Source organism: Trachypithecus francoisi, unplaced genomic scaffold, assembly GCF_009764315.1.
Source record: "Trachypithecus francoisi isolate TF-2019V2 unplaced genomic scaffold, Tfra_2.0 Lachesis_group2, whole genome shotgun sequence".
Lineage (NCBI taxonomy): Eukaryota > Metazoa > Chordata > Mammalia > Primates > Cercopithecidae > Trachypithecus > Trachypithecus francoisi.
The window spans coordinates 102,066,180-102,089,723 of NW_022681465.1; the positions used below are offsets into that span (position 1 = coordinate 102,066,180).

At 40.6% G+C, this 23,544-nt stretch overlaps 1 long non-coding RNA gene across 2 annotated transcripts in view; it reads left to right on the plus strand.

Annotated features, from left to right (window-relative positions):
• Window positions 1-12,109: 12,109 nt before the first annotated feature.
• LOC117064514 overlaps window positions 12,110-23,544 on the plus strand; it is a 69,372-nt gene continuing 57,937 nt past the window's right edge. For both annotated transcript variants that reach the window (XR_004429505.1, XR_004429506.1), the window contains exon 1: window positions 12,110-12,288. This is a non-coding gene — a long non-coding RNA (uncharacterized LOC117064514). The remainder of the gene's footprint in view (window positions 12,289-23,544) is intronic.

The following is a 23,544-nucleotide window of genomic DNA, read 5'->3' on the forward strand; positions in this document are numbered from 1 at the left end:
CAACCATGAAAAAGAATGTGCAGAACTGTATAGATAATATGCTACTTTTTATTTAAAACCGTGGTGGGGGGATAATACATATTCTTGACGTACTTATAAAGAAACTCTAGGAATTCATAGGAAAATAAGAATAGGAGTTACTTGAATAATGAAAAGCAGTTGGATAGAAGACAGTAGTGAGAAGACTTTTGACTGTAGATATTTTTGATTTTTAAAAAATATGTTTGAATCATAAGAATGCATTGCCTATTTGATGTCTAACACTGCTCCAGCCCACATACCTTCTCTGAACCTCACCCTGTACTGGAGGGATATTTGTTTTGCATACTAGTTTGGTAATTAAAACATGATGCAGTTGTTATGAACATCTAATTCAAAATGTCACCCCTTTTGCCTGGACCAGTTCAACAGATGTGAAAAATGAGACTAAATTTCTGCCCACATTAAGAAAGCTCTGGGTGTTTGGTCCAGGATTTTATCCACGCACATTTTCACTCAACCGATGAGTGGACATTTACTCAGACATTCTAATGTGCTGGCCTCTTTGCTGGGTGTGTTTGGCTTTACATTTAGACAGATTGAGCTAGTCATTAGTAAGCATTGATGGGAGAGTTCTTAGCTTGGTGGCAGGGCACCAGCTAGGAGGTTGCTGCAGATGTGGATCTGGACTGGGAGCTGACAGTGAGGAGGCCGTAGGGCGAGGGGCTCTCTTGAAGCCCCTTTCATTGAGACATTTAAGACTGTCTGTCCAGCCCCCACTGGCAGGCTCAGAGAGGAAATTTTTATCTAATCTGTGTGAATCCTGTTCCCTGCTGTCTGAAATGGACTTCACCTTCAAAGATGTCAGAAGCAGATTAAGAATCACACCAACGACGTCTATTTTTTCAAAGAGCAAAATGCTGGTTGCTAATTCTAGTCGCATACTGAATTATTGGCTAAATTTGTTGTGTTGTGTTGTACCCTTTCAGCTCAGAGGTATATTAAGATGATAAAAATACAAAGCACCACTTTGCTGTTGAATAGTTTGAGCTGATAAACATGGGCATTGGGGGAATGGAGGGAGTTGCTGAGGACCCAGGCAGGATTTCTGTTGTTGTTGTTGTTTTGGTAGGTCCTCTCAGGGTATCTACAGCTGTAAAAAGAGTCTTGGGAATTGCAGAAACAAAACAATGATGTAATCCCAGTCACTTGGGTTATTTGTTATGCTAGAAAGAATTTTATCTGAGACTAATGGATGAAATTGTCTTATGTGTAAGAAGATTAGGTCACAGTTTACTCTAATTTTGGGATATATTACATCTCAAAACTGATGCCTGATGTCTCACCATTAGCAAAATCACTCTTTGGGGGATGATACTGCTTCTAATTAAAATACACATGGACATTGATGGAGAGAGCAAGCCTTTGTTAGTGGCTGGTGGCAGGAGACTAGGTGGGAGGGTGAGTGGAGTGGGCAGGGGATTCTGAACCATGGGGTTGGGGGCCGAGCACTGAGCTAGGCGAGGAACAGAATATACAGAAAATCTCCAAAGGTAAGAGGGTAGGGACAGCTGCTGAAAGAGGTAAGAGAGGACCTAAGGCAAATTTCATTAGTTTTCCAATGTTGAATTTGGCATGGGAAAGTCTGCATCAAAGAAAGGGTGAGGTAGAAGCTTAATATGTGCTTTTCCCATTGCTCCTGTATTGCAAATTCTTCATAGGAATGTTCTTCAGAGACCTTGTTTACTTGCCTGACATGTACTGTTATTAGAGATCTTTGGATATTGAAGTAATTGAAAACTGCAATGTGAGGGCACACTTAATATTCTTGAGGCACAATGCAATCTTAGAGATGCACCTGGGGGATTCTAGCGCTTCCTGGTTCAGCTCAGCTGCTCCACGACTAAGGATTATGATTGTAGATATCACTGAAAACTGGAAACTTAGCGAATTAACTTTTATGGTTTGATAGTAACAGTGTTATTATATGTGTGTAAACACCATGTGCTCACGTTGGGAGAAAGAGTCATCTTTTCCCTTTAACAAAGGATTCTTTCATGGCAGGGGTGACAAAGTGGCAAGCAGTCAGTAGGTGTTGATGAGAGAGGCCACACTGGCTTTTATCTTTGAAATCATTGTTTTCACTTTTGCATCAGTTAGAAAACCATGCATAACTTTTTGGTTAGTACTACAATAGCCTTTAAATATGTAGGTCTGCCATGCAAAATTGTATGCTATGCAGAAAACAAATCCATCCATTCATTCAACGCATACTCAGTGTGAGCCTATTATGAGCCTGGTGCAGTGCTGGGCGTTTGAGATGCCGTGATGGACGAGAACAGATCCAGTCCCAGCCCTAGCAGAGTTTATAGTCAGTCAGGGAGATGCATGTTAATTGAATAAACAAAAACAAACATATTGTTTCAAATTATGGTAAGTACTATGAAAAATACGTACACAACTGTATGAAAGCATATAATAAGGAAAGGGATGTTTACATAGCCATCTGAAGAATGAATGAGTTAACGAGGTGAAAAGGTACTTGCGGGTAGGAGGTGGGGAAGGAGGGCACAAAGAACATTTCAGACATAGAGGAGTTTGAGAAACTGAAAGACTAGTGTTTCCAGAGAGTTATTCTTTGTATATAACTTTGGCCATGTCATTGAACTTGATTGTGTTTTCGGTTTCTTATTTGAAAAATGAAGGTTTGGATACTGGCTCCCTGTCATGATAAATAGCAACTGTCCCATAATTAATGAAAAATTGAGTCACCCTGTTGAATTCTAAAATGAAGGTGCTATAATGGCGTGAGCCCTGCCAAAAGCTACATCCAAAGAAAAAACACTGCTGGCTTGGCACTGAGCTCAGCTCTATGCATGCAGACAGATAATAAGAGTCCTTTAATTATGTTTTGCTTTGTGATGAAATCACAATTGAATTTTTCTGTAAATCAGAACTTGATTCCTGTAAAGCGGAATTGTGAGCTTCATTCGCTGGTCTTCTATCTGCCTGGCTTGGATGAGTCAGCAGGCCCACTCGGGTTAAGTCCATTGTATTCCAGCACACAGATAAAGATGTTGCTCTTTAAAAGATCATTACTCAGAAAACCAAAATAATTCGCCCCATTACCTTGTTTAAAAAGAACTAGCTTTATTTTTAGACTGAGATTTATCTGCATAGACGTTTCTAGCCTTATGTATTGTGTATGCTGAGCTAATTTGATTTTGCCAAGAGTCATTTGTGAATTTCTCTGTGAACTGCTGATTATTACACACCGCTTAGGGCCTGGTTCATTTTAAACCAGGTGAGTATGTAGCAAAAATGAGCCCCTGTCCAAATATTCATTTTAGTGTAGAAGCAGGTCCACACTTCACCAAGAAACGGCCTCCACAGTGAAAAAGAGGCTGAATTCAGTCCTCAGAGCCTCCTTGCCTTACTGTTTGTGACAGAAGCATACCTCTGTGGCCAAAGGTACTGCCGAGCTCCTCCCCACTGCTGCCACGTGAGTGATCAGGCAGTGTGGCAGCTCCCTCCCTCAGCCGGACACTGCCATTCCCCACCTGGCCTTTATGACCCTTGTGAAAAGAAGCCTTGAGCTGCACCTCCCTGCCCACTGGAGGGACTGATCCATCACCTAAGACTGTGTGCTTGCCCCTGCAGAAGAGCTGTGGGCGACAGCTACTTAAGTCTCTGGCATCTCAGCCTCCCAGCCAATTAACTCTGGGAGTTGTTGGCCAAGTAAATCAAAGGGCAGGAAACAGGCTAAAATTAAATGTGGAAGGGAGATAAAAACCACAGCAGCTTTTTTGAACTCAGAAGCATCCATTAACCCAATAGCACAAGGTATATATGTTTTGTTTCTGTTTTCTAACAATATTTTGCTTCAAATGACAGTTTGTATCCGGTAATAGTTCAGTTGATTATAAAGATTTGGGACTTTAAAAATAGTTTTCTTTGACTGCTAGACTGGGAAATGAGAAGCCATGCTCCTATGAGTTACTGTGGCTCAGGCTGATTTGTGAAGAGGATGGTGGGGGTGGTGAGGAAGTTTGATATGCATTGATGGGAATGACATGTGAAAGTCCCATGCGTAAAGGGAGGAGAAAAGATCTTTTCATGGGGAGTTGGAAGGTAGCAGGAAACTCTAAAGCCCCTTTTAACCACTGACAATCAAACATACTTGGTCTCCTCTCAGTTTAATTATAAGGTTGTCTTGAGGCCTGTTCATAAGATGTTGACAAAGTACTGTTTTTGTATTCTCCTGCTCATAACTGGGGCTTGGCCCTCTCTCTCAGGTAGCTCATTCCAGGGAGTGGGGCCCTTGGTTTTCTCCTCTTATTCCAGCCTGTAGGCTGCCTCGGGCTCTGCAGCTGCAGCAGCTCTGCACAGGCTAGGGAGCAGTTCCCTCTGGTGACTTGTTACTCTCACTATTTACTTTTGTAGATTCTCAAACTTTCTATGTGTTAGTTCTCAGCTTTTTTTTTTTGAGATGGAGTTTCACTCTTGTTGCCCAGACTGGAGTGCAATGGCAAGATCTCAGCTCACTGCAACCTCCACCTCGCGGGTTCAAGCAATGACCCTACCTCAGCCTCCTGAGTAGCTGGGATTACAAGCGCCTACCACAATGCCCGGCTAATTTTTTGTATTTTTAGTACAGATGGGGTTTCACCACGTTGGCCAGGCTGATGTCAAACTCCTGACCTCAGGTGATCCACCTGCCTTGGCCTCCAAAAGTGCTGGGATTACAGGTGTAAGCCACCATGCCCGGCTAGTTCTCAGATATTTGCACGTGCCTGTCATTTACTCAGAACTCCTTACGAAGTGAGCAATATTGGCCCCATCTTGGAGGAGAAGGGAGAAGGGAGGCCAGGGCATAGAGAAGTTAAATGTATTATTCAATGCAGTGCAGCAGGCAACAGTAGATCCAGGCATGGAACTCGAGGCTATCCCAGTTCAGTCCTCATTCCCACTATCTACTTGTTTTTTCCTCCAAAAATCACTCTGTAGGTTGTAATTTTGGTACATTTTCCACCTCCAATTAGATTTTCACTTCTAAAGCTAAATGAGACCTGAGGCACACGTAGACACCTAAGAAGCTTGTGAAATCTGATGCATTTGACTTAGACTTCTGACATCTGTGTTCATTCCGATATCATATAATTCACATAATATTCTGCTTTCTTCTTTTTCCCAATTCAATTCAAATATTTCCAAGTCAAATTTCAGTGTAACTCCCACCTCCTGCTATGAAGCCTTCTCCAGACACTGTAACCTGCATGGATCTCTTTCTTCTTAAGGTCAGGAGCCAATTTAGCATTTCATCGTTGTTTTCTGATTTCATGGGGATGATGTAATCTCTTCTATTTTCTTGAGGAACAGGGACAGTATCTTCTACTTTTGACTTTCCGGTGATAACTAGAACAGTGCTAGGCAAATTAGGTGCTTGATGAGTTAGTTGGCCTTTTTAGTCCTCGGGATAATTTTTACATTGAAAGCAGTTTGGATATAAAAGGGCCAGTTGAAAAATGTGATCAAAGCTTCAACAGCCATAGGCCTATGGGCTGGATTAACCTGTCTCATTCATCTCATCTCATTCATCTCAGATGCTCTATTTGCATTTCTGTGACCTTTCGATAATGATATTAAATCACAATGAAGCTTTGTGTCTTATCACAGTTCTCAGTTTCAACTTTTAGACATTGGAACTTTTTTATTGTCATATTTCTTCATCTTTCACCAAATAAGACTATATACATTAGTGCATTCCATAGTAGGAATACCAGAGTTGAATACAAGTCCATTATTCTGAGTCCAAAGTGCCTTCCACTTCACCACTCAGAAAATCAGACTGACTAGAAAAATTCTACAATCAAAATCTGGCTTGTAAGGGAAGAGTATGTGTATGTGGTGGGGAGATGAAGAGAAGTTTGTTAATGGGTACAAACATATAGATAAATAGATAGATAGATAGATAGATAGATAGAAGGAATAAGTTCTAATGTTCGATAGCAGAGTAGGGTGACCATAGTTAATGGTAATGTATTATGTATTTCAAAATAGCTAGAAGAGAGGACTCAATATGTTCCCAACACATACAAATAATTAATAGTTGTGGTGACGGATACCTTGAATACCGTGACTTGATCATTGCAGTTCCGTGCATGTAACCAAGTATCACATGTATCCCATAAGCATGCACTAGTATTATGTGTCAATTAAAAAATTCAGCTTGTAAATATACGTATATTTTTTAACTTTTATTTTAAGTTCAGGGGTACAAGTACAGGTTTGTTACATAGGTAAACTTGTGTCTTGGGGGTCTGTTTTACCAATTATTTCATCATCCAGTTATTAAGCCTAGTACCCATTAGTTGTTTTTCCTGATCCTCTCATTGGAACTTTGAAAGCCAGAATTCGGGATAAACTTGATCCATATTTATTTTAAATGCAGATTCTCAGGTCCCACCCTTGCCGTCAGAAAACGAATCTCAGGCTGGGCTTGAGATTCCCTCTCTAGGTAATCTTAATGCATGTTAAAGTCAAATAAACACTATTTTATGGGATTTTTGTTACTGAATAAGATGTGATGTGATTTCAAGCACATCCCTAGAGAGTATTAAATGGAGGATTCAGGGCAATTAGGTATCTGGGTGACTCAAATGTTTTATATTAAAATGTGTAATGCATCTTATTTGCTAGCCATGGCTCATTTATATGGTCTCATGATCCTCACTTCCTAGTACTTTTAAGTATAGCACACTGAATATGTGCTTGAATCTTTAAATCAATATCATCAGCCCCAGAGTGAGAGTTGGGAGTCACACTGGGAGGCTTTGGAAGTGCTAAAATGGGATTTCAGTTTGACTGAGAAGCTCCTTGGATTTTCCGAGGTGAATTTTTTTCTGCTTCCAGTTTAGTTTAACTTTCTTTCAATTTTTGTACTAGAAAGATCACAAAGAACTGACTCTTTCCTACAGTTGTTAAAGATAGCTAATTAGGATAGGTATGAACTGGTAGCTCATTAGCCCCTTTGAGTTTCCCAGCTGCAAAGGTCAGGGCAGACTAGCTACTATCACAGGTCAGAGTGTGAATGGCAGCTGGTCAGGAAAGATAAATATGACAAGATGTGGAGCAAAGCAAGGTTATTATTACAAGAGGTGTCACCCAGATAATAATGGAACTTAACCAATGAAAAATCACTCAAATCAAATCAAAATGAAAATAACCTCTACTCTTCCAGAATTTACTGCAAAATTGTGATTGGCTGTTAACATGTCACTTGCGGAATGAAATAGTTGGGAATGCTGACTATAAAATGAAATTGTTTCCTAATTCTTCTCAAAGTATTCTAAGCATTATTGAATGACCAGTTTATTAGGTCTCTGGGGAAATAAATATGACTTACATCCTCTTTGAAATGGAGACCCTGCCATTCTCTTTTTCTTCTCTCTCACGTGTGTGCTCACTCTATTTTTATCTCTTTTTCTATGTCTCCCCAAGCTCATGAATAATTTTCTTAGGAATCATTGAGGAACCATGCTAATGAGGACTTGAATTTCCAGTACTTTACACAATGTAGCTTATTCTTATTGACAGTACATCTCTACTGTGGCACTATTTGGAAAGAATGCCTTATTCCAGGACGAAGGTCTTCATGAACCTCTGCAACTCCATCTTCCATTTTATCATTTCACCACTTCATGAGAAGGAATACTGCAGTTGTTCAGATCAAAATATCATATGGCCAGCATCCTCCACCATGCAATCTCATTCAACTTTCATTAAAATATGTACAACAGCATAGAAAATGAAGACAGAGAAAATATGGAAACGATGCCTTAAAAAGAGTAAAAATGGATGACACATGCCAGATTTTTGAAGGAATCTCTGCTCATCATATGAGAGACAAATGGAGGAGATTTAAGGAATGCCTTATGGCACACCCAGGTTTTAGGTCACACAAGAGTGACACATGAAAAATGTAGAGTCTAGACCTTCTCTGTTCTTTACTCCCTTAGGCAGAGACCCAAGGTTTGTGTCCATCAGAATATAGTGTAGCTGCCTTATTTTGCAGGTGTTTACCCTTCAAGTGGCCAAGTACTCTTTTCCCATCACTTCCACAGTCCATTACCTCATTTTTCTGCATGAATAAGAGGGAGCTATCCCAGACAACAGTGGGAAGGAATTAGGAGTGTGTTGTTGATTACAGATTATTTATATTTTGGGCCAGGCGTGATGGCTCACACCTGTAATCCCAGCAATTTGGGAGGCCAAGGTGGATGGATCCCTGGAGTCCAGGAGTTTGAGACCAGCCTGGGCAAGGTTAAGGTCTCCCAGCATGGGGAGACTAAAATACAAAAAATTAGCTGGGTGTGGTGGCGCATGCCTGTAGTCCCAGCTACTTGGGGCCTGAGGTAGGAGGATCGCCTGAGCCTGGGCTGCAGTGAGCTGAGATCACATCACTGCACTCCAGTCTGGGTGGTGGGAGTGAGACTTGAGAGAGAGAGAGACGGTCTATATTTTTGTAGGAGTAGTGTTTTACCTTGGTTTGGGTTTTCCCAGCAGCAGACATTGAGACAGTAAAGTCAATCACTTTTTTGGGGGGTGGAGGATGGAGGAAGGATCACAACAGGTGTGGTAGGGAAGAAATGATCCGGGGGAGAGGGCAGCAAATAATGGTTCTTACAAAACAAGTTACTGCTGTGGTAACCAGAGTTTAATCTCTCTGAGGAACACTGAATGGTAATCTGAAACATAGGCCTTGGAGTTATCCCACCTAGGAAGTAAGGGAACTGGGATATTTATACTCCAGTTTCCATCAGTTATTAATCAAAGGTTGCTCCTGGGGCCATGGTGTAATTTCCCTGGCACATCTGGCCTGCTGTGCACAGAAGCAGAGTGGCTCTGTAGGTCAGAGGAAACCCCCAGGAAAATGAATCTAGGTGCCAACAGGTAGAAGGTTGGTATGCTCTGAAGTGTCAAGGGTGAGGGGATCTGGGCGGGGCACTGACAGTGTCAACTGCAGTCAAGACCTTGTTCCACTCAGATCCACCTGTGTCCTGTGTTAGGCTTACTCTATCCTATCACTGCTTCTTCAAGGTCACAAAGAAATATTAAAAAAAAAAAAAAAAAAAAGACAACTTGAGCATTAGTGGGCCAGGTTCTCACTGTCTACTGCTGCAGTCTTTCCCATGATGTTCATTGATCAGCTCGCTTCTATTCTACCTTTTTAGACCCTCCTCCCCCTTGGCCAGCATTTCTATTGGTTTAGATTGCTTACGTTGTGGAATAACTCAGACCTTTGTCTCTGAGAGGTCTAAGTCCCAGATTAGGATGGATTTTTTTCTTATTTTTTTTTCTCTGTGCAGTCCTATGTCCTGGCAGATCTGATAGTATCCATGTCATAGAAGGCAGTACTGGTTGCACAGTCACTTGATGTCCCAAGCTCAGGTACTCAGTCACTTCATGGCCACAGCAGCACTCAGGAGCTGCTTTCTGAATGAAGAGCTGCCTTTTGTGGGTGGCATGGGCTTGCTCTAGACCTCTGGGGCTCTCATTGTGGTTCTCCTGTTGAGACTTGTCAAAAGTTCTAGAGAGTCTAGCAGCATGGAATCTTCTGGGTCACAGAGCTAAACACTAGAGTTGCTTGTGCCACAATCTGGACCAGTTCCAGTGCCCTCACTTGCTCCAGGCCTACTCTATTAGTTTGCTTGGGGTGCCATACAACATACCACACATTGGGTGGCTTAAACAACAAAAACCTGTCCAGTTCCGGAGGTTGGACAGTCTCAGGTCCAGGTGTCAGCAGGTCTGGTCTCTTTGGAGGCCTCTCCCTGGCTTGTAGATGGCCCGCCTTCTTGCTGTGCCCTCTGAGGGCCTTTCCTCTGTGCGTGAGCTTCTTGGCACTTCCTCGTGTGTCCAGGTTTCCTCTTCTTATAAGAACACTAGTCAGATTGGATTAGAACCCATTTTAATGACATTATTTTAATTAATTCATCTCTTAAAGGCCCTATCTCCAAATACACTCACATTCTGAGGTACTGGAGGTTAGGGTTTTGATGGATACATTTTGTAGGGACGCATTTGGCCCATAACACCCACTCAAAACTAGAAGCTTTCTGACTCACTACTAAATGAGTTGGAGCAGTATTCACAAGTGTGGTGGATGTGGTCTCCAAAATTTGAAGAGGTCCATTGGGCATTGTACCACTTTCTTAGTGGTAGGAGGTACAAAGTGCACAAATTTGTTCGTCCCTTGGAGGAGTGACCTGGCATGTCTCAAACCACAGGGCCCCTGAAAGCTTCACTGACCACAGCAAAACCCTTGATTGTGTGTAAGCTTCCTCTTCCACTCTCTGATCCAGATGTATCTGACCAGAATGCTTACCACTTCCTGTCCCCTAGGCACGATTAAATGATGTTGCCAACACAGTGAAACCTTGAGATTGCCTACAGAATATCCTGATGATCCCAATCCTGTTAAGCTTTATTGTAATCTAACCATGAGGGCATGACAGTGAATGTATGTATCTGTCTGTTCTAAGTGACAGCAAATTGCTTTTGATGCTCCTTTCTAGTAGGGATTGAAGAGAATGCATTCTCCAATTTAATAGTGTTACACCAAGTACCAGAGACCATGTTGATCTGTTGTAGTAAAAATACTGCATCTGAAACAGCAGTTGTGGTTGGGGTGAATACTTGGTCATGATAGTCCACCATAAAATGCATGACCTAACTGGCTTTTTCTAGAAGATAGACTGGTGCACTAAATGGGGATACGATGGGACCACCATCCTAGCCTCCTTTGTGTCTTTGAGGGTAGCCCCAATCTCTGCCATTCTTCCTGTGATGGAGCATTGCTTCTCATTTTCTTGTCAGGGCAGAGGGGGGCAATTTCAAGGTTTTCACCAGGCTTTTCCTATAATATCTCAGTCAAGAGACACCGAACATGTTATTTTAACAGAAAGGACTTAATGTAAGGAATTATTAAGTCGTTATTAAAAAACTGGAAAGGCAAAGAGAGAACACTAAGATATCTCAGCTACCACTCTTACACCTGGGGGAACAAGGGAAGAAATTGGAATTATTGATAGGTAAAAGCTTGCAGAGGAGCTGAATCTCATATCTCTGAAAGGGGGCCACTACTCAGCTTATGTTGATGACTCTGAGCTCAGAGGAGGCATCCCCTGAGGCTGTGACCCAGAACTCTGAGGAAAAGGTCCTGGTCAGCTGTGCTGGTGTTTCTGGGGACCACGGTGAGACTGGTCCTGCCAGTGTTGGAAATCTTGCAAACTGAATGCATGCTGTGACTGCAAATGCCAAGGGGAGCAGTGAGACTGAGGTGCTGCGACAGGAACACGAAGCACAAGTCTTTTTATTCCTCAAGTTTCCCGTATTGGAAGAGCTGAATGTAGAGCCAGCTGGCAAAGCAGAAATGTGGCTTGCAGAGCCCCAGTCCCAGCATCACAAAGCGGAACATAGAAGTGTGTGTGTGGGAGGCGGAAGAGGTAGGGGTGGGTTGAAGCCGAGAGACAATAGCTTAAAAGCTATTACAGGGCTTTTATTCCAGAGATCAGGCAACCAATACAAATTTCTACCAGTCCATATTGGTCCAGATTATGTACTCAAGTACTAGAGAAATGATCACAGGGTGGGTCTACAAACACATGGAGTCTATAATAAGGCAGACTCTACTTATCACCTGACCTCCAATGTCCTCTCTATAACAGGGATGCCCTGCTTGTGTTTTGGGTCCCCAAGTCAGTGTCAACTTAGGTCCTGTACCCAAGAGCCCTTGAAAAATCATGCGGATATTCTTCTTTCTCCAGTGTGCGATTACTCAGGTAAATGACTCTGTTGTTTTGGGAAGGACTGGTAGAATCATGACTGAGGACACTTGCTGTGATGCTACAGAGTTCTCCACAAGGGAACTCAGGCACTCCTTCAATTGGTCAGTTCTAGGTCTGAGAATTGGCTCAGGTCTGGAAACTGGGTGAGTCCTCATGACTTTCCACTGGGGAGCTCATGTCAACTTTCTGCTCATCCACTTTTAACCTCTTGTGATCTTATGTCTCAAGCAGTACACTTGTTGGTTGACCATCTATCTTGTCCTTGGGAACACCATAGCTGCCCCAACTTCCATTGTGACCTTGCTGCCCATTATGGCAGTTATGCCCCACCCTTGCTGCTGGTGGTTAAGTGTTGCTATCTGGCTTTAGCTCTTTTGGAATCTCATCATCCTCACTGACACTGGGGAGCCCAGTGGTGGCTGTTCTCTGCAGGCTGGCATTAGCAGTATGAGAACTAAAGGTATTGCTAAGGATTCAATCCATGGCTAGAAAGAGTTATTGGGTCATCATCACCAACCTACTCATCAGAATGCCTTGATTGAAATCTTGGCTCCATCAGTTACTTACAGTATGACCTTGGGCAAGTTACTCAGTATCTCTGTGTCTCAGTTTCTCTTTCTGTAAAATGGGAATATTAGTAGTACCTACCTCAAAGAGCTGTTGGGTGGATTAAATAGGTGAGTCACTAAGTTGCTCAGAACAGTGCCTCACATAAACCCCTAAAGAATATTAGCTATTATCAGGCCAGGCACAGTGGCTCACGCCTGTAATCCCAGTACTCTGGGAGGCCAAGGCAGGAGAATCACTTGAGGTCAGAAGTTTGAGATCAACCTGGCCAACACAGTGAAACCCTATCTCAACTAAAAAAAAAAAATTAGCTCTTATTATTCCTATGAAAACTTAAAAAGGAGCAAGAAATCTAACCATTATTATTCAACATTATTCTGGAAATTATAAAAAACAATTAGATATGAAAAAATATGTGAGGTCAAATACTGGAAAAGAAGATACAAAATTATTATTTATGGGTTATGTAGTTGGCCACCTGGAAAAAAAAAAAAAAAAAAATCAATGAATAACTATGTAAAATTAAAAAGAGAATTCAGTGAAATGGCCAAATCAACAGTTTCCTTATCCATTGCAATAGCCATCTAAAATATAAAATAAATGGGGAGAGAAAACCTCACAAAGGCCTAAATATTTTTGTAAGGGAAACTGCAGACTTTTGAGAGCAGCTGAGACAAATGGGGTACTATTTCTGGATGGTGAGTATCACTATTGGAGAGAGAGCAATTCTTCCACAATTAATTAAAAAATTTATTACACAGTTCCAATCAAAATTCAAACATATTTTTGTAACCGAAAAATGATCCCCCCGTTTATCTGGGAGAATAAACAATGAGAACAGTAATAACAAATGTTAAAATAAGAATCATGGGGTATCTATTATCACCAGATGTCAGAACACATTTATAATGTCAACATGTTTTAAATATTTTTACTGGTGGATAGACAGAAAAAAGTAGGAAAACCTTAAAAGTCTATAAATAGATCTTACATATGTATTTAAAAGTTAGTGTGTAACAAAGTTTCCATTTCAAATCAGAGGAAAAGGTAGACAGTCCCATGAATGACTTCAGTGACTGACTAATCACCTGGGAAACAATTAAGTTAGCTTTCCTATCCCATGACTTACTCCAAAATAAATTCTTAACTGTTTAAGAATTAAGCATATAAATATGAAACCGTGAGAAAAGGTAAAATTATATAAATATATAATCTTGAGGTGAGGAAGACAGTCTATGTAAGGCAGAAAACAAAGAACAAGAACAGTAGATTTAAATACATAAAGATTAGAAATGTTTGGTGTTGTAAAACGTCACGAACAAAACAGAAATTGGGAAACACATTTATAAAATAAATTATAGACAAAACACTGATATGTGTGTAGAAGATTTTTTATTTTTAATTGACATGTAATAACTGTTCATATTTATGGAGTACCTAGTGCGGTTTCAATACATATAATGTGTAGTGATCAGATTAGGGTAATTAGCATATCCACAATCACAAACATTTGTCACTTCTTTGTGTTGGGAACATTCCTCCTTCCAGCTATTTGAAAGTATGTAATATATTAAGGTTAACTACAGTCATTCTGCAGTGTTATAGAACTTTAGAATTTATTCTGCTATCTAGATGTAAATTTTGTATCCTTTAAAACAGAATCACCCTGTCCCTTTCCCCTTCCCCTTCCCAGCCTCTGGCATCCTCTGGTCTGCTTTTCACTTCTATGAGATCAACGTTTTCAGCTTCCACATATGAGTGAGGACATGCGATGTTTCTTTCCTTTCCTGGCTTATTTCACTTAATGTCTTCCAGCTCTCTCCATGTTGCTGTAAATGACAGGATTTCACTCTTTTCTTTTTGTGGCTGAATAATATTCCATGTGTATATACACCACATTTTCTGTATCATCTGTTGTTGGACACCTAGGTTGAGTCCATATCATGCCTACTGTGAATAGTGGGGCAGTAAACATAGGGGTGCAGAAGTCTCTTCAATATTCTGATTTCCTTTCCTTTGGCTAAATGCCCAATAGTGGGATTGTTAGATTATACAGTAGCTCTATTTGTAGTTTTTTTAAAAGGGACCTCTATACTGTCCTCTCTATGGCTGTACTAATTTACATTCCCACCAACAGTGTATAAGAGTTCTCTTTTCCTTGTATCTTCACCAGCACTTGTTATTTTTTTGTCTTTTTGACTATAGCCATCTTAACTGGGGTGAGATAATACCTCATTGCAGTTTTCACTTGCATTTCCCTGATGATTAGTGATACTGAGCACTTTTATATACATTTGTTGGCCATTTGTGTGTCTTCTTTTGAGAAATGTCTACTCAGATAATTTGCCCATTTTAAAATCAGATTTTTGTTGTTTTTGTTGAGTTTGAGCTCCTTGTATATTCTGGATATTAATCATCTGTTGGATGCATAGTTTGCACGTAATTTATCCCATTTAGGTTGTCTTTTCACTCTGTTGATTGTTCCTGTTGTTGTGCAGAAGCTTTCTGGTTTGATATAATCCCATTTGTTTATTTTTGCTTTTATTTCCATGCTTTTGAGGTCTTATTCATAAAATCTTTGCCCAGACCAATGTCCTGAAGTGTTTTTCCTGTTTTCTTCTGGTAGTTTTATAGTTTTGGGGCTTACATTTATGTCTTTGATTCATTTTTTAAAAAAATTTAATTTTTGTGAGTACATAGTAGGAGTATATATTTATGGACATATGAGATGTTTTAATGTAGGCATTCACCGTGAAATAAGCACATCATAGAGAATGGGGTATCCATCCCCTTAAGCATTTATCCTTTGAGTTACAAACAATACAATTACATGCTTTAAGTTATTTAAAAATGTACAAGTAAGTTATTATTGACTTTAGTTATCCTGTTGTGCTATCAAATAGTAGGTCTCATTCTTTCTAATGAATTTTTGGTACCCATTAAGCATCTGCAAGTATCCCCCAGCCTCCCACTACCCTTCTCAGCCTCTGGTAACCATCCTTCTACTCTCTATCTCCATGAGTTCAATTGTTTTAATTTTTAAATCCCACAAGTAAGTGAGAACATGTGTTGTTTGTCTTTCTGTTCCTGGCTTATTTCACTTAACATAATGATCTCCATCCATGTTGTTGCAAATGACTGGATCTCATCTTTTTCTGGCTGAATAATACTCCATTGTGTATATGTACCACATTTTCTTTATCCATTCATCTGTTGATGGACAGTTAGGTTGCTTCCAAATCTTAGCTATTGTAAACAATGCTGCAACAAATGTAGGAGTGCAGATATCTCTTTCATACACTGATTTTCTTTCTTTTGGGCATATACTCAGCTGTGGTATTGCTGGATCATATGGTAGATCAATTTTTAGTTTTTTGAGGAACCTTCAAATTGTTCTCCATAGTGTTTGTACTAATTTACATTCACATCTACAGTGTACAAGGGTTCCCTTTTCTCTACATCCTCACCAGCATTTGTTATTGTCTGTCTATTGGATAAAAGCCATTTTAACTGGGGTGACATGATATCTCATTATAGTTTTGATTTGCATTTCTCTGATGATCAATAATGTTGAATACCTTTTTACATACCTGTTTACAATTTGTATGTCTTCTTTTGAGAAATTTCTATTCAGATCTTTCGCCAATTTTTAATTGGATTATTAGATTTTTTCCATAGAGTTGTTTGAGCTCCTTATATATTCTGGATATTAATCCCTTGTCAGATGGGTAGTTTGCAAATATTTTCTCCCATTCTGTGGGTTATCTGTTTACTTTGCTGATTGTATCCTTTGCTCTGCAGAAGCTTTTTAACTTGATGTGATCCCATTTGTCCATGTTTGCTTTGGTTGCCTGTGCTTGTTGCATAATGCTCAATAAATTTTTGCCCAGATTAATGTCCTGGAGATTTTCCCCCATGTTTTCTTGTAGTAGTTTCAAAGTTTGAGGCCTTAGATTTAAGTCTTCAGTCCATTTTGATTTTATTTTTGGATAAGGCAATAGATAGGGGTCCGGTTTCCATTATTTTGCATATGAATATATAGTTTTCCCAGCACTATTTATTGAAGAGACTGTCTTTTCTCCTGTGTATGTTCTTGGCACCTTTGTCAAAAATGAATTCACTGTAGGTGTGTGGATTTATTTTTGAATTCTCTATCTATTCCATTGGTCTATGTGTCTGTTTTTTTTTTTTTGAGGCGGAGTCTCGCTCTGTCGCCCGGACTGGAGTGCAGTGGCCGGATCTCAGCTCACTGCAAGCTCCGCCTCCCGGGTTTACGCCATTCTCCTGCCTCAGCCTCCCGAGTAGCTGGGACTACAGGCGCCCGCCACCTCGCCCGGCTAGTTTTTTTTGTATTTTTAGTAGAGACGGGGTTTCACCGTGTTAGCCAGGATGGTCTCGATCTCCTGACCTCGTGATCCGCCCGTCTCGGCCTCCCAAAGTGCTGGGATTACAGGCTTGAGCCACCGCGCCCGGCCTATGTGTCTGTTTTTATGCCAGTACTATGCTCTCTTGATTACTATAGCCCTGTAGCATAATTTGAAGTCAGGTAAATATGACTTTTCCAGTTTTATTCTTTTTGCTTAGGATAGCTTTGGGTATTCTGGGTCTTTTGTGGTTCCATATAAATTTTAGGATTGTTTTTTCTATTTCTGTGAAGAGTGTCATTGGTATGATAGGGGCATTGAATCTGTAGATTGCTTTGGGTAGTATGGACCTTTTAACAATATTGATTCTTCTCATCCATGAACATGGAATATTTTTCCATTTTTTGGTGTCCTCTTCAATTTCTTTCATCAATGTTTTATAGTTTTCATTGCAGAAATCTTTCACTTCTTTTGTTAAGTTAATTCCTAGGTATTTTATTTGTAGCTATTACAAATGGGATTATTTTCTTGGTTTCTCTTTCACGTTGTTAGCTGTTGTCATATACAAATGTTACCGATTTTTGTAGGTTGATTTTGTACCCTGCAACTGCACTGAGTTTGTTTATGAATTCTAAGAGTTTTCTGGTAAGGGCTTTAGATTTAAGATCTTGTCTTCTGCAAACAGGGACAGTTTAACATTCTCTTTTCCTATCTGGATATGCTTTATTTCTTTCTGTTGCTTGTTTGCTCTGGCTAGGACTTCCAGTACTATGTTGAATAATAGTGAAGAGAGTAGGCATCTTTGTCTTGTTCCAGTTTTTAGAGGAAAAGCTTTCAGTTTTTCCCCAATCAGTATGATGTTGTCTGTGGGTTTGTCATTTATTACCTTTGTTATTTTGAGGTACTTTCCTTCTATATCTAACTTATTGAGAGTTTTTATTATGAAGTATTATTAAATTTTATCAAATGCTTTTTCTGTATCTATTGAAATGATCATATGGTTTTTATCTTGCATTCTTTTTATGCGATGCATCACATTTATTGATTTGTTTTTTTTTTTGTTTTTTTTTTGAGATGGAGTCTTGCTCTGTCGCCCGGGCTGGAGTGCAGTGGCCAGGTCTCAGCTCACTGCAAGCTCTGGCGCCTGGGTTTACGCCATTCTCCTGCCTCAGCCTCCCAAGTAGCTGGGACTACAGGCGCCAGCCACCTCGCCCGGCTAGCTTTTTGTATTTTTTAGTAGAGACGGGGTTTCACTGTGTTAGCCAGGATGGTCTCGAACTCCTGACCTCGTGATCTGCCTGTCTCGGCCTCCCAAAGTGCTGGGATTACAGGCTTGAGCCACCACGCCCAGCCACATTTATTGATTTGTATGTGTTGAACCATCTTTGAATTCCTGGGATAAATCCCACTTGATCATGATGTATTTTTTTGATGTATTGTTGGATTTGGATTGCTGATATTTTGTTGCAGATTTTTCATTTATGTTAATCAGGATATTGGCCTGTAATTTCTTTTCTTGTGTCCTTGACTAGCTTTGGTATCAGGGTTATGCTGACCTTGTAGGATGAGTTAGGAAGAATTTTATCCACTTCACTTTTTTGGAATACTTTGAGAATAATTAATATTAATTATTCTTTAAAGGTTTGTTAGAATTCAGTGGTGAAGCCACCTGGTCCCGGATTTTTCTTTATAGGGAGACTTTTTGTTACTGATTTAATCATATATTTCATTACCACTCTGTTCAGATTTTTTGTTTCTTTCTGATTCAATCTTAATTGGTTGTACGCTTCTAGGAATTTATTCATTTCCTTCAGGGGTTCTAGTTTGTTAGTGTATAGTTGTTCATAATAGTCTCTGATGATCTTTTTTATTTCTGTGGTATCATTGTAATGCCTCTTTTTTTTTTTTTTTTTTTTGAGACAGAGTCTCGCTCTGTCGCCCAGGCTGGAGTGCAGTGGCTGGATCTCAGCTCACTGCAAGCTCCACCTCCCGGGTTTATGCCATTCTCCTGCCTCAGCTTCCCAAGTAGCTGAGACTACAGGCGCCTGCCACCTTGCCCGGCTAGTTTTTTGTGTTTTTTAGTAGAGACAGGGTTTCACTGTGTTAGCCAGGATGGTCTCGATCTCGTGACCTCGTGATCTGCCCATCTTGGCCTCCCAAAGTGCTGGGATTACAGGCTGGAGCCACCGTGCCTGGCCTGTAATGCCTCTTTTTCCATTTCTGATTTTATTTCAATCTTCTCTATTTCTTTTTGTTAGTTTAGCAAGTGGCTTATTGATTTTGTTCATCTTCAAAAAAACTAACTTTTGTTTTGTTGATCCTTTTCATTTTATTAATTCTTAATTTTGTTTAGTTCTGCTTTAATTATTATTTTTTTCTTCTACTAATTTTGAGTTTGATGTGTTCTTGCTTTTCTAGTCCTTAGAAGTATTGTTAAGTTGTTACTTGAAATCTTTCTAGTTTTTTTTTTTTTTTTTCCCTTGAGACAGGGTCTCATTCAGTTTCCTGGGCTGGAGTGCAGTGGCATGACCTCGACTCACTGCAGCCTCAACCTCCTGGGCTCAAGTGATCCTCCCACCTCAGCTTCCCAAGTAGCTGGGACTACAGGCACATGCCAACACACCCGGTTAATTTATGCATTTTTTGTAGAGACAAGGTCTTGCTATGTTGCCCAGGCTGGATTAAACTCCTGAGTTCAAGCAATCTGCCGGCCTTGTCCTCCCAGAATTCTGGGATTACAAGCATGTGCCACCATGCCTGCACCTTTGTAGTTTTGTTTTGTTTTGTTTTTTGATACAGAGTCTCTGCCTGGGCTCTGTCGCCCAGGCTGGAGTGCAGTGGTGCGATCTCGGCTCACTGCAAACTCTGCCTCCCTGGTTCACGCCATTCTCCTGCCTCAGCCTCCTGAGTAGCTGGGACTACAGGTGCCTGCTACCACGGCCAGCTAATTTTTTGTATTTTTAGTAGAGATGGGGTTTCAGCTTGTTCGCCAGGATGGTCTCAATTTCCTGACCTCGTGATCTGCCTGCCTAGGCCTTCCAAAGTGCTGGGATTACAGATGTGAGCCACCGCACCCGGCCCTTTCTAGTTTTTTGATGTAGGCATTTATTGCTATAATCTTACCTTTTAATACTGCTTTTGCTTTATCCCACAGGTTTTGGTATGTTGTGTTTCTATTTTCATTTGTTTCAGGAATTTTAAAATTTATTTTATTTTATTTTTTTGAGATGGAGTCCCACACTATTGCCCAGACTTGAGTGCAGTGGCGAGATCTTGGCTCACTGCAAGTTCTGCCTCCCAGGTTCACACCATTCTCCTGCCTCAGCCTCCTGAGTAGCTGGGACTACAGGCACCTGCCACCACGCCCGGCTAATTTTTTGTATTTTTGGTAGAGTCGGGATTTCACCATGTTAGCTAGGATGGTCTCGATCTCCTGACCTTATGATCCACCTGCCTCGGCCTCCCAAAGTGCTGGGATTACAGGTGTTTAAATTTTATTCTTAATTTTTTTCTTCTCCCATTGGTCATTCAGGAGCATGTTGCTTGATTTCCATATATTTGTGTTGTTGTAAATGTTCCTCTTATTACTTATTTCGACTTTTGTTGCACTGTGGTCAGATAAGATACTTGATATGATTTGAATTAAAAAAAGTTTTTGAGACTTGTTTTGTGTCCTAACATATGGTCAATCCTGGAGAATGTTCCATGTGCTGATGAAAGAATGTGTATTTGCAGCTGTTGGGTGAAATGGTCTGTAAATGCCTGTTAGGTCCATTTGCTCTATGGTATAGTTTAAATCCCACATTTGTTTATTGATTTTTTGTCTAGGTGATCTGTTCAACATTGAGAGAGGGATGTTGAGGTCCCCAGCTATTACTGTATTAGGAACTATCTCTCCCTTTAAATCTAATATTTGCTTTAGATATCTGGGGGCTTCAGTGTTGGGTGCATATGTACTTACAATTGTTATATTCTTTTGCTGAATTGATCCCTTTATTATTATATAATGTCATTCTTTGTCTCTTTACAGCTTTTGACTTGAAATCTGTTTTGTCTGATACAAGCATAGTTATTCCAGCTAACTTTTGGTTTCTGTTTGCATAGAATATCTCTTTCCATACTGTCCGTTTCAGTCTATGTGTGTCTTTATGGGTAAGGTGAGTTTCTTCTAGACAGAACATAATTGGGCCTTTTAAAAAAAATCTATTCAGCTGCTCTACATCTTTTGAATGGGAAATTTAGTCTGTTCAAATTTGAGATTATTATTTGATAGGTGAGGGCATACTCCTTTCATTTTATTGATTGTTTTCTGGTTGTTGTGTGCAATGTTTATTCCTTACTTCCTTTTTTATTTTATTTTTTGTGGTTAGGCAGTTTTCTGTAATGATAAGGATTGATTCCTTCCATTTCCTCCTTTGTGTATCATCTCTACCAGTCAGTTTTATAGTTTTGTTTTTTCATGATGGTGGTTATTATCTTTTCATATCCAAATGTGAGATTGCCTTGAGTATTTCTTGTAAAGTCAGTCTACTGGTGATGAATTCCCCTAGTTTTTGCTTGTCTGTGAAAGATTTTCTCTTTCATTTTTGAAGGATAGCTTTGCTGGGTATAATATTCTTGGCTATAAGGTTTTTTTTTGTTTTGTTTTTTAAATCAGTACTTTGAATATATAATCTAATTCTCTCCTGTCCTATAAAGTTTCTGCTGATAAATCCACTGTTAGTCTAATGGAAATTCCCTTATGTGTGACTTCATGTTTTTCTCTGGCTGTTTTCAGAATTCTTTCTGTCTTTGACTTTTGGCAGTTTGACTATTATGTCCCTTGAGGAGAATCTGTTTGGATTGAATCCATTTGGAGTTTGTTGAGCTTCCTGCATCTAGATGTCCATATCCCTCTCAAGACTTGGGAAGTTTATAGTTATTATTTCATTAAATATGTCTTCCATATCTGTTCGCTTCTCTTCTCCTTCTGGAACGCTGATAATGTGAATATTTGTTTGCTTAATGAGGTCCCATAAATCCTATAGGCTTCCTTCATTCTTTTTTATTCTTAATTTTTGTTATTGTTGTTATTTCAAAAGATCTGTCTTCAAGTCCAGAAATTTTTTTTTTCTGCTTGGTCTAGTCTGTGGTTTGAGCTCTCAGTTGTGTTTTAAAATTTCATTTATTGAACTCTGTAGCTTTAGGATTTCTGTTTTTTTTTTTTTATCTGTCTCTTTGTTGCATTTCTCAAATAATAAATTGTTTTCCTGATTTCATTGAATTGTCTATCTGTATTCTCTTGTATCTCACTTAGTTTCCTTAAGATTATTATTTTGGGTCGGGCACAGTGGCTCAAGCCTGTAATCCCAGCACTTTGGGAGGCCGAGACGGGCGGATCATGAGGTCAGGAGATTGAGACCATCCTGGCTAACACGGTGAAACCCCGTCTCTACTAAAAAATACAAAAAAAAAACCAAAACTAGCCAGGCGTGGTGGCGGGCGCCTGTAGTTCCAGCTACTCAGGAGGCTGAGGCAGGAGAATGGCGTGAACCCGGGAGGCGTAGCTCGCAGTGAGCTGAGATCCGGCCACTGCACTCCAGCCTGGGTGACAGAGCAAGACTCCGTCTCAAAAAAAAAAAAAAAAAAATTATTATTTTGAATTCCTTTTCTAGCATTTTGTGTATTTCCTTATGATTGGGTCTGCTATGGAATGATTATTGTGTTCCTTTGGAAGCATGATATTTCTTTGCTTTTTCGTGTTTGATGTGTTTTAAAATTGATTTCTATACATCTGGTGGAATAGTCGCCTCTTCCAATTTTATGGAGTAGGTTTCATAGGGAAAGACTTATTCATATATATGGGTCTTGGGTGTTGGTTGGAGTGTGTTGACTTTGGTTCTAGGTAGACACAGTAGTGTAGTCTCTGTGTAGTTTCTTCAGCTGCAATCCATACTAGCGATGTTTGTGAGTGTCTCAGTGGCTTAGGCTGAGAGAGTTTGTGATGGTGGTGGTGTGGCTTTGTTGGGAGTGAGCTCACTGGGTCACTGTACTGTTTCTCAGGTTAGGGGCACATGTGTGCATAGAGTGGGTCAGCCAACTTGGGGTCTGGCTTGCTGGGGTTGGGACCATGGGGCTATTACACCGGCTGGGGTCATGGGTTGCTTGGTCAGCCTGAGAGTGTGTCTGCCAGGGAAAGCCTGTGGAACTGTTTCTCAGGCCCAGTACATGGCTGCATAGCTTCTTAGCTAGCCTGGATGCATGTCTGTTGAGGCTGGCCCATGGGATGTTTCTCAGGCCTGGGATGAGGGTGCACAGCTGCTCAGTCAACCTTGGGGCATGCCTGTGAGGCACAGCCCATGGGGCTATTTCTCTGGCCTGGGACACAGGTGCACAGCTGCTCAGCTGTCCTGGGAACATGTCTTCTGGGCATGACCTGCATGGTTGTTTCTCAAGCCTGAGATGTGGGCATGAGGCCTTTGGGCAGGCCAGAGATGTGTCCAAGGGGGACAGGTGGATGCCACTGGGCTGTTTTTCAGGCCCTGAGCACAAGCATGGAGCTACACCACTGGCTTTGGGGACATATCAGCTTCTTGATAACTCACGGACTTCTCCCACTCAGGGGAGGACACACAGTGGCTTGGCTAGCTCAAGGATGGGTTTGCCCTGGGTGGGACTGGCAGACTATTTCTCTAGCTGGAAATGTGCTAGGGTTTGTTCCCTAGTGTGTAGGATCAGAGACTCAGCTGATGATCGGCTTATGCTGGGGTTGTGGAATTCAGCCACCCACGTGGGCTTGGTGTAAT